This window comes from Streptopelia decaocto (genome assembly GCF_964273445.1).
Source record: "Streptopelia decaocto genome assembly, chromosome: 1".
NCBI classification, from domain to species: domain Eukaryota; kingdom Metazoa; phylum Chordata; class Aves; order Columbiformes; family Columbidae; genus Streptopelia; species Streptopelia decaocto.
The window spans coordinates 75,478,460-75,493,660 of record NC_138663.1 but is presented as its reverse complement, the minus strand read 5'-3'; the positions used below and the strand labels follow the sequence as shown (position 1 = coordinate 75,493,660).

At 44.8% G+C, this 15,201-nt stretch overlaps 1 protein-coding gene across 11 annotated transcripts in view; it reads left to right on the top strand.

Annotated features, from left to right (window-relative positions):
- Positions 1-15,201, top strand: part of PPFIBP1 (PPFIA binding protein 1) — a 119,030-nt gene that overhangs the window by 25,647 nt on the left and 78,182 nt on the right. For 9 of the 11 annotated variants that reach the window (XM_082063951.1, XM_082063953.1, XM_082063954.1 and 6 more), the window contains exon 2: positions 8,176-8,251. The exons of 1 other annotated variant lie outside the window; for it this stretch is intronic. The gene's annotated coding sequence lies outside the window, so the exon portion shown is untranslated. Of the gene's footprint in view, positions 1-8,175; positions 8,252-9,894; positions 10,008-15,201 lie in introns of all 11 variants that reach the window. One more of the 11 variants, XM_082063949.1, reaches the window with a different exon arrangement.

The following is a 15,201-nucleotide window of genomic DNA, read 5'->3' as shown; positions in this document are numbered from 1 at the left end:
CACGTGCAGATGCTGATGGAGCAGCTTCTGGGCCAAACAAAGCAGCAAGTTTTTGACTTCTTGCAGCAGTTTAACCCTGTGTGAGGCTAATTTAGGTGTGTCTCCTTTACCTACATACTAATTTCTCCCAAAGATGTAAGAACATGACACCTATTCACATCTACTTGCCTTCTGCCAAATGTGGTCAAAATCGACTAGCGAGCTGAAAATTTAATGGGGTGAGGACTGACAAACAACACTACCACATAAACTTAATTTCCTTTAGAATCCGGGCCAAAAATATGTGGTGAGGGGGTTTTATTCTGCAATCATGTGCTTTAAAACTGTGTGGAACAATGTGATTAGTAGAAATGGTATTTTCAGGATTATTTGCTTGGTGTATGCAAACACAACAGCTGAATCTTGTTGTGTGCATGTATATTAGCACGTAACCAACTTAAAAGGGCTGAAACAACCCAAGTGTCTGCATGGAGAAATAGCAAAAGAAATGTGTAGAAGTTTTACTTGTGAAGCTGGTAAAGCATTTAGTTATGTTGATCTTAATTTCTAGGTTTTTTAACTCAAATCTTTTGGCTGTCTCTTCTTAACAACAATAACAATAACAACAAAATAATGTATTTTGTTTCTTTTCCTGGTAAGTGTTTTTTTTTTGTTTTGTTTTCTTGCTGTTTACATAGCCTCCACCTCACTTCTCAGCTCTGGCAACACAGAGTTTGGATGTGTGTGCCTTACTAACAGGATTTTATAAGTTTGTGCTGTTGGAGCTATTTAAGTTCCTTTTAGGAATTGGTAAAATATTGCTGTGACTGAACTTCAAAGTGAAGGATGCCCATAACAATTCAGGATAATTGTTGGGCAGGCATCTTCCTGGAAAATGTTATGGTAAATCTTATGTGTGAGCCTGATCCCTTTTTTATTAAGAAATGTCTTGTGCTTATTTCCAGTAGAGTTGAGAAGGAAGGCAGGAACCAGTGTGAGGCAACATGGGTCAAATTAAGAAGATGAACAACACTGATAGAGCAGTGCCTTTTGCATTTGATGGAGCATGCCAAGGTTAAAGGTGTGCCATAAACCTCTGGCCAAGAGGCACATGGAGGCTTTTTTTGGCTCATTTGCATGTGTAGAAGAATAAGGCCAAACTGGTGCCTGTGCGAGAGAAAACACTATGATAATATTTTCCTGTTAGTTTAACAATAGCAGCGTTACAGCCCATTGTGATCATCTCACCCTAAAAACAAATTCTTGCAGGCTCTTGGCTTCTAGTACCAGGGCTGTTTGGGATATCAGCTGGTAAATGGTATTTCCACAAAGGCAGAAGTGATGCCTGAAGGTGACTGCCCACCCTGGGTGCTCTGGCTTGCCATGTGATTAATAAGATCTTGTCAGCAAACTTTACATAACTACGAAAGAGGCTGAACACTGACGAGACTGTTATTTGGTGGTATCCAATTTGTGCTATGGAAAATGTCTTCCAGGAGGTTGAATTCTCTTGTAGCTGATTGCACAGACTGCATCACACTGCTTCCATAACATGGGCTCTGAGGGCATGAGAGCTTCAGTTAAGTTCATAAAATTATCCTCCTTGTTTTACAGTCACTTCTACATCTTCCGTCAACTAATATCTGCATTTTCACAGGTGATAAACTGCATATAACCTGTTGCTTTGGCTTGTAAAATTAAAGCACTAGCTGATAGAAACTGCACGGAGTGGCATTCCAATTCAGAGATGGACTCTGATTAATATAAAATTAGTCAGGGATTAGTCATAATTTTTTTCCTTGCATAAATCATGTCTAGTATTCACTTAAAATCTGATAAGTTAGTGATTTGAAAGCTTTTATTTAAACACACTGCAGTTTGTTCTTGTTGCTGATATTACAAGTACTTCATTAAATGGTCTGTCTGATGTTATTTGTCTCTGACTCAGGAGATTATTTGTAATATTTTATTACGCTTCCAGAAAGTGTTTCTTTGCTGTGGCAGTTGGATGTGTTGTCTGTATCCTCCAATGTTGGTATGTTGATTCAGTGACATTTCTACTTGTACTTTGTTCAAATGTACTGTTTTGGGGTGGGAAATGTTGTATGAGGTATCAGCTGCTTGAGTCACTGGAATTAATGATGTGGTTATTTTTGCTCCAGTCCCTTTAGTTTTCACTTTAGGTTTCTGTGTGTGCCAGACCCCCAGCTTTGGATTGAAACTTTTTAAGCCCAAGGCTGACACTTGCAGGATGGACAAGTACTGGTTTGGGTTTCAGCTGTGGGTGCGGTAGTATCCAAAACCAGATTGACTTGTTAATGTGGAGGCTCTGTATTTTTTTATTGCCTCAAAAGGTGTGCAGCCTTCTAGAAAACAAAAATAAAGATAACAGCTAAAGCATCCATGTTTTATGTGTTTGTCTAGGCTGTCCCATGGTAAATAAGAGATCTATTACGTGGTCTGCAGCAGCTGAAAAATGTATCCAGGGACAGGGTGATTTGAATGTAACAGAAATTGCAGGTTGGCTGGTGGTAGCTGGTGTGGATAGGTGATGTATACGAATGTGGGGAAATTATTCAGTTTGCAGCCCTGATTACTTCCATTCAGGTTCAAAACAGCCTTTGCCCAAAAGCCTTTTACAAAAAATTGTACCATTAACATACCAAAATAAAAAGACATCCGTCAATGACTTTTTCCATGGAAAATCATTAGGTGCCCATATCATTCAAACTATGAGAATTTCTTCATTGCTTTTCTTCTTGGCTTTAAATTCTCTGCCCGCTTTTCCAAGGCAAGATAAGCCGACACAATCAGCCTGCATTGGTGACTTCCTTGGAAATATATATGTTAGTAATTTTCCTTCATAAAATTTTGAGTCAAGTTATATCTAGTAGCTATTGATTCATTCTTTAAAGGAAAAAAATGAAAAGGAAAAATAGTCTATTAATGCAGACTAGAGGCAGAGTACACAGGCATCAAATAGGCTTCTCAAGCAAGAATATTCTCAGTGTAAGGGAAAAATAAAACAGGTGCTCTGTATTGCTCAGGAAGGCTAGGTATTACTACTGGAAAGGCTGAAAGTGAGTGGCCGAGTTCTGCAAAAGTAATTTCTAATATACATGGATCTGGGTGAAGCTGAACGCTGGGCTGTTGGGAAGAGGCGTCTTGGCTGTGGGTGGAGGGTGACTGGAAGAAGCTGAGCACTCGCTTGTGTTTTGTTGCCTAGAGGGGTGCATGTGGCAGACATGGGGTCTGCAGAGGAGGCTTGATGGCAGAGGAAGTTTCTTGCCACCTCATCTCCTGGCAGCCAGCCTGTGGAAAGGGGTGGCTGTCAGAAGAGATCTGAGCGATGCTACCTTGAGAAAGCAGAGGCTATTGCAACCCAGCTCTGAAGGGACGAGAGGTCAGGATGTGTGTGGAGCTGCTGGAGAAGCACCGACTGTTGTCAGAAGGTTCCTGGAGAGGCAACCATGCCTGCTTCCAGCCGCCAGTGTTACAGGTAGCGTCTGCTTCCATTACAGGTCAGGGCAGCTTGTCTGAACCTTCACCGTGGATTTCAAGAAACACTCATAGAATCAAAGAATCATAGAATGTCCTGAGTTGGAAGGGACCCACAAGGATCATTGAGTCCAACTCCTGTCCCTGCACAGGACAACCCCACAGTTCACACCATGTGTCTGAGGGCCTTGTCCAGTCTCTTCTTGAACACTGTCAGGCTTAGGGCCGTGACAACTCCCTGGGGAGCCTGTGCCAGTGCTCTGGGTGAAGAACCTTTTCCTAATGTCCAATCTAAACCTCCCATGGCACATCTTCCTGCCATTCCCTTGCGTTCTGTCCCTGGTCACCAGAGAGAAATCAGTGCCTGCCCCTCCTCCTCCCCTTGTGAGGAAGCTGTAGCTGCCATGAGGTCTCCCCTCAGTCTTCTCTTCTCCAGGCTGAACAAACCAAGTGGCTTTAGCTGCTCCTCATACGGTTTCCCCTCCAAACCCTTCACCAACTTCGTAGCCTCCTCTGGACACTCTCAAGTAGCTTTATGTCCTTTTTATCCTGTGGCACCCAGACCGGCACACAGAGCTCCAGGTGAGGCCGCACCAGTGCAGAGCAGAGCGGGACAATCACCTCGCTTGCCCGGCTGGCAATGCTGTGCTGGATGCACCCAGGACACGGGTGGCCCTCTTGGCTGCCAGGGCACGCTCCCTGTATGGGAAACTGTGGCCACCTTTTGTGCTGTCCACTGCGGCAGGCTGAGCTTTGCTGTCCGGCTGATGCTGTCCTCTTGCAGCTGCAGCCCTTCTGCCCAGGTCTCTCCTTCCCATGTGATTTCTTGGTGCTGCAAGTCCCAAGTCCATTGCCCAGATGGCTTGCCCACCAATCTGACCATGCCCTCAAGGTATAAATGGTCCAATTACAAAACCTGGTAATGGAGCAGGGCTGGGCCTTGTGTTTGATTCAGGTGTTTGTGTGTACAGGAAGCTTTTGTGTAGCTCAGGAAGTGCTTCAGGGTTGGATGAGGTGGTGGAAGATGCTTCTTTGAGACCTGCTGCCTGTGGAATGTATCACCCCATTTTCTTTTAAAATCGTATGAAGAATGTTGTTGTAGCTTTTTAATCGAAACACAGACACGCAGACATGAAGTAAGAGTGTAGGAAGGAGGAGTTTTTGTTTCAGTTGAATTGAGCTGTGACTACTTGAGTCCCATGTTACAGAGTCATTTTTTAGGTTTTAGTAGAAAGGAGAGGCTCTTTCAGATCTTGTAACTCAAATAACTTCTTTTCTTCATGAGAAATGATTAGGCAAAGCAGATCTTTATGTAGTGGAGAACAGACATAAACTAGATGATGTGCTTGTAGTCTCTTGCATTTTTCCAAAAATGTTCCTGAAACAAAGCTTCTGATAGGTACAAAGCAAACAAATAGTCCTGCAAGCTTTCCTGTTAACCATGCCCCTAAACACAGTGCAACATGTAAATTTTCAGATCTTTAGGCACAGGGTTGTGACCTGTTTAAATTCATGCAGCATGTAATTGATTGCAATTGTGCTTCTTGAATTTGAAAAAGGAATGGGTGGCTATTGTAGAAAACTTTCGACTGGCAAGGTAAAATGTTATTGCTGAACGTGCAAGATTATAGGATTAGGATTTCTGTTTTCTTCTTGCTTAAGAGACTATAGTATGAAAAGGACAAAAATGTCAGGCACCTCTCTTTTCCTTTGTCTTTATGTTTGTTTTGCAGTACTTTTTTTCCTAGGGATACTGGAAAGGTTCCTTCAGCACATCTATATTTTGTGATGTTCTCTGTAGGAAAGCGAAAACCCAATTAACTTTCATCTCACCTGGTTTACCTAATCCTGTGCTTCTTAAATGATCATTCCTAAAAACTGGCTCCTGATTATGAGTGTGTTTTTCTGGGAGGTTGTTTTTTTGATACTGAAATTGAACTTATATTGAGCTTGGTGGAGATCTTAACTCTTGGTATTGAGGCTGGAGAACTCCCACCCCCCAAACGCCTGGCTGCTTGTGTGTCCTCCGATCGTGGCTTCGTGGCACATTTATCGTGTGTGACGTGAGAGCAGCTATTCCCTCAGTTGCCATTCTTGGATGATAATTTACCCTTTCAGCTAAACCAGAAAAACTCCACCCTTTCCCAGAAGTCCAACAAGTCCCAGTTTTCACACAGTGTCCTTGAGCTCCAGGCTTCCCCTGGGGGCTACCATCCTTCTTGGCATCCTGATGCAGGTTGCAGGGTGAATGCCCTTAGATCTCTGCATCCTGTAGCCCATCCAGCCAGGAGAAATACTGGGGTGAATATCACAGCTAGCACTATAGGAATTCCTTTTGAAAACAGTCTTCAGAGGTGAGGGTGTGCAAGAGAGGTGTCTTTAGTTGTAGGATTAGAGGGAGTCTGAGATTTCTGGGGAAGTTCATTAGTAAAACCTAAATCGAGTTTGAGGAAGGAAGGAAGGAAGTGAGGGGGAAGGACGGTGGGAAACGTAGACCCTAGCAGCCTTTGAAACAAACTGAATCCTTGTGGTGACAGCTCACAGGGTAGGGTCTAAGACAGTTCATTCACTTTTGAGAAATGCAAGCAAGCGTTCCCTTCCTTATTAGACGGCGAGTGGACGTACAGCTTGCCCGAGGTGTGGGCTGTGGATGTGTTAACGCTGACTCTGCTGAGAAGGAAATGACTAAACTTTCAGTCAAACCACAGTAACAAAGAACATCTTTGATTTACCGAAATAGTCGTGGTAGGGAGGCTCAGGAGCAGCTGTGGTGCTGCTGGCGCCCCACGTCGGGAAGAGCAAATCCGCCCTCATGGGGAGCGTGACTCTCCCATCCTTGAACACTGCACTGATGGAGGAAGACAGACCTGGCAAGACAAGGAAGGAGCTTCGTTCTGAAATGCTACTGGGACTTTCCCATTGGGATATCAAGAGGGGCAGAGCAGCTGTGACAGCAAGCAGACGGCCGGCCCCCAGCAGCAAGGCACAGCATCAAAATCCCACCATATTCTGCATCTCCTTCCTGTCTGCCCAACTGCTGCGTGTGTTCCCTGGCAGCCCGGGCAGCGGGAATCCCAAAGATTCTGTCGATTTGTTAACCTCTCCTGGCTCAGCTGGAGTCAAGTATTTGGAAGGGGAGAAGCTCTGTCTAATTATAGGTTTTCCATTTCAGCCCTTGGTATAACTTTAAACAGACTTAAAATAACACTGTTAACTAACTTTTTTTCCCTAGCTGTGTAGCTTCATAAATGACATTCTGCAATACCCTTTATAGAAACCTCAAATGTTTTTTTTTTCCCCCGCCTTCCACATTTTCTCATTTTCCATCTGACAGATGTTTTTTTCCTGTGTTGCACAGAGCTCAGTACATAATTATTCTGCTGCAATAGCCTGAAGCCCCAGTCCTGTGACAGAGTCTGCTTGTACAGACTCATATGTCCTGGTTGTTTGTGTTCTGTGTAATATTTTTTTCCTGGTGTGTTTGTTCAATCTAGTCTAAAAAACTACTCTGACAGGCAATGAACACCCAATTGTTTATATGCCCTCAGACCATCTATTATAGCAGTTTAGTATCTAGACCTGAAAATGCTTTTTTGTGTGTGTGTATGTGTGCTCATCTCCTAGTCATGCGCAGGCTGAGTTCTCTAGGTTCTGGTTTATACCTTCTGGATATTTGCAGTTGGTCTCTGTTGCTGCAAGTCAACAACTAGTTAGTCTGTGTCTCTTTAGCCCAACGTTGTTTTTTGAGCTGTTTCTTTGTGTTCTGATCATGTTGGTTGCTTGTCCTAAACTTCTGTCAATTTGACAAGATCTGTTCTTGGCCTGATTTTTGTTTGGAGAGCAGCATCTCAGCACGCTGGCAGTGTCCCAGGTGGAGGTATGCTGGAGCGTTCCTGGTTGTTTCAGTCCTTCTACCAGCCATATTTCACGGAGCACCCATATGAGTTGCTGATTCTTAGGTCTCTTCTAATGGGAGCTCATGTCTAGGTTTGGAAGGTGTTTTGTTTTGGTTTGGAGTTTTATTCCCCAAACTTCGCTTCTGCATTTTTAATTCAAAGTTTACCCAGAACCTTCTCCCAGAACAATTTTCTCAAGCTTCCCCCACCAAATAGCTCAACAATCTGTAGATAGAGGTACCTGTGACTAAAACTTTCTGTCAAACCACAGTAACAGAGAACATCTTTGATTTATCAAAATAGTCATAGTAAAGAGACTCAGGAATAGCTGTTGGGAGTGAGTCGTAGGGTTGGTTCAGTACCATAGGCTGCTCTGGCTTCACTTCACACTCTGATCTCCAGATGTTCAGCACTGTGGGGTCCTTGGTTGGTGTTTTTGGAGGTCTCAATAGTGAGAAGGAAGCCTTGCAAGGCATCATTCACCTTCTTTGTTTTGCGTCATACAAGTGTGATCAGCTGGGGAGGTGGAGGGCAGGCACAGACCAACTGTGTAATGTAGAAATATTGGGAGATAATGTTGCTGGGAATTACTTGGAATAAACAAACTCATTTCCCCTTTGTACATCAGTTGTCATCCTTTAATCTCTTGGTATTGGCTTTTTTTTAAAATGCTGTTATATACATCATCCACTGTGCTTCCTGTATCCTGTGTCACTTGATAATAAACTTTTATAAGGTACGACTGTTAAGTCGCCTCAGAGTTTATAGTGATTAATTAAATTCTTTCTTTCTCCCTTTTCAGTGTCAGAAGTTTATATGGATCAGTGATAGTTGCTCAAGAGTGACAGTGGAGATCAGCATTAAGTCTGCTCCTCTGGGTGAGTAATCCAACCCACCCCATCGCTGATGTCTAACATTTACATATCTGCTGGGTTTTTTGCTCAAAACCATACACAACAGCTCCTGTCGGCTTTTATTTCAAATGTCATTAAAATAATGCTGTATATGGTGTCCAGCAGCACTTGTAGAAGAATGTCATGCTGCTTCTGCTTGTATAGACATCTGTTTGTTTGGTATCTTTTAAAGGACAGCCATCACTTAACACAGTCTGAACTGCTTTTTAGGTCCAGGGAGGCTTTCCACATTTTAAAAACAGTGGCTGTGGAGTTAACGTGTGGACTGTGGCAGAGTAATGAAGCATATCTTGATTATCCAAGAAATTAAACTCAAGTGGCCACTGGAGCTGCTCTGTGGCTTGTGATGGGCTCCAGCACGAGGCCCACCAGACTTGCCATGCCTGCGTGATGCAGCTGCGCTGGGCACGTGCAGTCGATCTGACTCTGCAGGTCTTTGGCAACATGCAGAGAAACTGTCAAGAGCTTTCAGATTACTGGGGCAGGTTTATGTGGAAGTGCATTCAGCAAAATGGACTATCTGTTGCCTTAGCCCTTGGAAATGGCCTGGTTTAGTTGACTTCAAGGAGCGGCATTTTGCATTCGGTCTAAGACTGATTTGATCCAAGTAGCCTAGTGCATGTCAGAGCTGGCAGTCTGGTCTTGGGAACGGCTAGTCCCCATCTACTTTGTTTTGGATATTACAGCCTGATCTGGCATGATTTAGCATCCTAAATTCCAGTTGGCTCTTCATGTGGAGAGCTGGGTCAAGTTGCTTCAGCCGTGCACCCTGCAGCTGGGATGTTCTAACCCCGTAACACCACCACTGAGGTCCCAGCTGTGTGCTGGGTCTCTGCTTCTGCCTCATGTGGTTGCTCTGTTTCATACTCTGTACAAATGCTTGCCAAGACCTGCTTCTACTAGTGTGCTTCATCCTTTGTCTTGGCTTGCTGCCCTCCAACTGCTCTCATCTCTGAACCCCTCATTCTAGTCTTATCCCTGGGTGAGGAGTGTGGTATTTGCTTATACCATACTCTCTGAGGCGGTGTGTGTTAGCTCACTGGAGAAGGAAGCATAACTCCCTTCCTGTGATGCCTTCATAAGGCTCTGGTGACTTGCTTCTTCACCTGTCCAGGGCCCCTGAAAGTCTACCTGCATCAGTTGTCAGCTTCTGTCCCACAGCTATACTGGGCTGCTTCTTGACTTCTTTGCTGCTTCATAAGGCTGTCTTCCCACTCCAGCTGGAATTTGTTGCCTTTTGTCTATGCTTTCTGTGGGATGGATTCCTTTCCTGTTCCACTGCACACTCTGATGTTCCCTGCGCTATCCTGGGGCCAGATGAGATGGTCAGTGGTGGCTGCTGTTCCTCATGAGGTTAAAAGCCTGTGACCCAAGGAGGTGCACAAGTTTGCTAGCAGAGATGTTGGGCTTTGGAGAGGGCAGCAAACACCTCCTCTGCTGCCGAGGACCAGTGCTATGCCACCACTGAGGGCTTGGGGCTTTGGTCATTGCTGCTCCCTAGTGCTGCCCTGCATCCCTAGCTGTGCTGCAGGCCCTCAGTAATGCGAGGACTGATGTCTCATTTGAAATGTTATTTCCCTTCTCTTCCTCCCTTTCTCTCTTTATAGCCTTTGGAACATCTCTTCTTGGATCTCTGAACCTTCCCACACTAAATCACTGTGTGTGAGCTTTCTCTGGGATTCACAGGCTGCTTGGGGTCTTGTACTGGACCTGGAAAGAAGTGGGTATTGTTCCATGTTTGTCAGGAACCCTAAACTCCTGTACCAAATGCTTTTATTCTCTGGGTTTTTAATCAAGAGGTCTGCTAGCTCCAGGAGCAGTTATCACCTGTTATCTCCTATCCTGGTCACATTTCTTCAGTTTTATTGCTGCTCATCAGGGTTGCTGGGATCACCCTCCAGCTGGCCCTGCACTCCAGCTGGATTTGAGTTGGTTGTGGCTGTGAAACCATTCTTAAAAGTTGGATGTTGGCTGGCAGCCACGTTCTGCTGGATGAGTGTTTGGAGATTTTCATTCTGCTGGCATCACTGTGCAAATGTCTTGCCTTCGCTGGAAGTCTCTACCACTTCAGTCTCCAGATGCTGTGCTGGTTTCCCCTCCCCACGAGCAGCAGAAGTTTTGGGACCTAAATCTCCTTTGTTTCCTCTGTCACTTGTGCTGTTGCTCCTGGGAAGGGGTGTGTGTCCGTGTCCATCCAAAGCTGTAGCAGCAGGTGCTCAGTCCTCCTTTCCACGTTCCCATAGCTCAGTACTGTTGCGTTTCTGGTATTTGGAAGCATGCTGTTCGACTCGGATCTGCTGCCCCTAGCAATCAGCTGGAAAGCTGGATCTGACTTCTCTGGCTGCAGCTTGCTTTCACCATTAAACAAATGAATAAAAGCCTCTTCCAACAAGATGGCAAGAAATTCCCGTGCCTGACTCAGCGCTGACAGGAGCAGGGGGCTGTTGTTCCCTCTCCAGCAAGCACCGTGTTGAACATGGTGCAGGCAGTCCAACCGTGGCCCACAGCAAGGCAGCGTGTATAAATAATCCTGACAAGCTAAATAAGGCTTTTAAAATAAACCTTAGCAGAGAGAGCGGCTTTAGTGTGGTGCCATGAAGACGCGGAAACCCAGCTGTGTCTCTGTAGCCAGATTCAGTCATGCTTCTTGCGGCTGCTGATCTTTCCTAGCAAAATCCCCACAGGTTTTCAGGTACGTTTTCACCTTGCTCCACTGGTTCCTGGGACTGCTTTGAGTTTAGTCTGCGCTCAGTGGCGGCAGATTGTCTGGGTGTCCGAAGCTGAGATGGAGCGTGCACATGCAGCACTGAAATAGCACATGTCCAGTCCACCCTCTTACAGTGCCTACGTGCAAAAGGCAAAAATTAGTATTTGGTCGTTTGTTTTTCCCAGTGTCACATTGAATATGGGAGGGAAAGAAGTACAAGGCTACTTCTGTGCATGCCTCATTATTGTGTTTATTAGCAGTTGATGACTTGTCCTGCAGGGTCTAGCCCACAAACAGCTTCACTTGGGCTTTTAATAGTTGTGCTAAACTGGAATGTTCTCAAAATAGTAATAATTTGAATCATTTCCCCAGAGCCTGTGGCTGCTCTGCATGTTTACGGGAGGTGTAACACTGCCTGCAGTTGGGGCGTGGGGGTCACCCCCAGCCCTGTTCCTGCCTGGCTGCTGGAGCAGCAGGGCTGTGTGTGTGGGGCACAGGTCCGTGGGGGACAGGCCATGGGAGTGGGGCAGGTGTGGGGCACAGCACAGCTTGGACTACTGCAGCTTCAGGGTGCCTGGGATGGGGATATTGCCTACACATTGATGTGTTACCGAGGTCTGCTGCGGAGTGAAGGGTCCAGCACAAGGTGAAATTCCTCATTTGTAGGAAATGCAGCGCCTCGCCCAGACATCCCCCTGCCATGAGCCAGTGTGTTGTCAGAGCAGTATCAGGGCATTATATGACATGAGGATGCTGATCAAAGGCCAGTTTTGAGCTGACTCGCTGCTGAGTTTGGTAAGAGTTAAACCCCAGAGATCTACTTATTTGAGTTAACATTTATCTTGTGTGAGCGATACCTCCTGCCCCATGTAAGGCCATGAGCTGAGCAGTGATCCTTGGACTGGAAGGGATGGGGAAGGAGAGTGCTGCTTCGGCAGGCGGTGGTAGGGATGGAAGGAGGCAGGATTTTTCTGGTTGTTTTTTCCTGCCTTTCTTCTGAGAGGCAATATTGCTGCTTGCAGAAGGCAGTATGTTATTACGCTTTTGCTCTTCACATTTTATGTGATGTGGTTTGAGTAATGTTAATGTAACTTAATGTTATGCTCACCCATGGTACTGATCATGGCTCTCTAATATAAATAAATCTCTGCAGAGACAGAGGGAATTGCATTTATCTGTAATAGTTAGCATACTGCCCCGTTTATCTAGCATGTGACCTCTCTGTTGCACGCAGCATTTCCCTGCCTCCCTCCCATCCGGTCCCTTTTATTTAATTGACTTTCCCAGTCCTGACAGTTGCTTTATATTCAGAAAACATAAGTTAATCCCCCACAAAGCTTTCAAATCTAATTTAATTTCTTCCCTTACTTCTTTGAGAATTTTTTTGCCCTCTTCCAGACTGAGAATGCAAATATTCCCTGTTCATTTATGCAAGCTTATTTTTGTCTGCAGAAACCTGGGCAAATGATATGTTTCTTTTCTTGTATTTATCACCCTGTGAGGTTTATGTATTGGGAATAATCTTTGTGAGCTGGAAGAAGATTGTCCAATCTGTTTTAAGATGCCCCAATTTCTGAGTATTGCATCTCATTAGGAACACAGTTGGCTGTTTGCATGGCTTTTTTCTTGTCCTATATAGCTTGGGGGAGAAAATATATCATTTCATCATCTAGTAATAATGCTTGGCACTTTGAGTCTTCAAAGAACTCTATGGCTATGAACGGAATAATTTCTATAACATTGTGTGGTAGTTTCTAATTATTATTTGCCCCATTTTACAGATGGGGAAAATTAATAAGAAGTCAAGTGGCCTTGGGCCATGAGAGAAGAAACAAAATCAACTTGAGGTCCCGGCTCCCTGACTTGTACTAGAACAGCACCACAACTCTTGTTTAAACTAAAGAGGGAAAAAAAAGAAGGAAAATATTCCTGTCAACAACAAAAAGAAAGGGAGAGCTATTTATCTTTACTAATCTTGCCTAACCTTGTTAACTATTTAGTTAAGTCCATTAGTTGGTGGTGTTTGTTTGGTGTTTGTTTTAAATATGTTGTGTAACTTACTGATGTGGTTGTGACTTCTCATTGTGTGGTTGGGGATATGCGAAGAATTGTCTGGAGTTTATAAAGCTGAAGCCGCGTGTGGATTGGGCTGGGGTTGTTGGGGAGGGGAGGGTGTTGCTCAGCTTTGCTGCCTGGGGGATGTTGCTGCTCCTTCCCTCCTCTTCCCCCTGGAACCAGAAGCACTGGAAACCTTTTCTGTAATACTTAGAATTGGCGTGTCCCCCGTCTTGTTTTCCAGCTGAGACTGGGATGGGAAGAGTGAGGCATCCTAAATAAGGACTGAGTTAAGACGCAACATATATAGAAACTAATCCTCCTTGACTCACCCACCACATGCCACGCTAGGGTTTTTTTTTTTTTCCTAGTGGGCTCTAGTGGAAGTTGTTGGCTCAGAGTGGTGTCTGGGATTATTTCATTTGCAGAAATAATTTTGTACAACTGCACTACGCTATAGGACTTGGTGTGGATTTACAGCTGCTTAATTAACTGACAAGACCCCCAAATGTGTTGCATGCCATAAAGAAAAGGTGAGTGTCATGAGTAGTGAGCTGTGGAATTACAAGCTCTGTTACAGAGGAAGTCACGGTAACAGTGTTGTTGTCTACTTGTTCAAAGTTAGCTAAAACTTATTTTTTCAGGAATTTTTGTCTTTTACAAAGGTGCTTTGGCGCACCAGGCAGTGTTAGAACAGATTAGTCCTTTTGGGGGGACAGATAATCTGCTTGGTGAAAAGTGGCTTGGTGCAGAGGAGCATGGAAATCACATGTAGAATTTCTTCATCTTTCTTTTGAAAATCCTGTGGCTTCTTCTCCACGGGTTCTCAGAGGTTTCCTGGCTACCTTCTGGCTGTTTTCAGATGCTGTGTTTGATAAACTTTCTGGCAAAAGTTTTGCATGACTTAACTTTATTCTGGGCAAATTCTGCTAGTGAAGGCGGTGAAGAGAGCAGCTGTCTCCAGACATGCACTCTGGGGATGCAAAACTTCGCTGAGCCTTTTTTAAGGGCTCCAGATTTACCTCTAAGATTACATTTAGCTTTCTGTTTCTGATGAACGGGACAGATATTCTGATGCTTTAGATGAGACCTTCAACAATGGACAGCCAGCACCAAGGTATCATGTCCAGTTTTTTTCGTCTTTTCCTTTGAATCTTACGTAGCTGGTACCTCGTTTGTTCTTGCTCCCTTCCAGCATTGAGCAGAGTGGTCCTGAGCCACAGCGTGCTCACAGGGCTCCGGTGTACCCGTTTTTTCTCATGATACATGAACTGCTGATTATTCATCAGCTGACTTTTTGAAGGGCTGAAGGTGGCTTTTCACAAATCTGGATGTTTTTCCCTTTCTGGGCTTGGAGAGCCCTCGGGGCTGGGTTGGAACCTGGGTTTCTCAGCAGTAAGAGCAGAGCAGCTGGTATGCAGGCTTTCACGCTTTATTTGCAGCACTTGTGGTGAGGTCTTTGTGTCCCTCCTTTGTCATCTGACAACTTCTCTCCCTAGACTTTGATTTCAGCTGCTTGGAAGAAACGTCAGCAGCTCAGGCATGTGTGGAGCTGCATGTTTGCCTCAGGCTGTTTTGTTGTATTTAGTTTTTAAAATGTTGTGTTTTGTAATTTTTTTTGAGGTGTTGCATCCAGAAATGGTGAGTGCTTCCAAGAATGTGTTTGGGGCAAATTGCTCATATCGTGCCGATTCCTTACCAAGGAAATATTTTGAGATATTTTAGTATCTCTGTGTGTTACTTAAGCATTTGAAATTAAGAGAGGGAGGGAGCTACCTGACTATCTGGATGCTTCTTCCTTCTCCTTTCTGCCCCCCCCCCCCAATGCAAATTCACCAAAACTCGGGTAACTTCTTATCTGTGAGAAGAACTCCGTGTCCTTCTTCTCACCAGAGTTGGATCCTGTGCCTGGCCCAGCGTGGCAGCTGCTTCTTGGAGCACCATCGCCCTGAGGTCTAACACAGCAGTCGTGGGGCTGAAGTGACTTTTCCTGCCATCGCCTGTTTGTGGTTGTGCCAAGCTCAAGTACTGAGGGCAGGGTTGTTTGGGCTGTCTTGGATGGGAGCATCAAGCCACCATCAGAAAGCACTGGGAACTTGAATGGAAAGCCAGCTGTGGTGATATTTTCAGCTCTCCTTACAACAAATTGGCC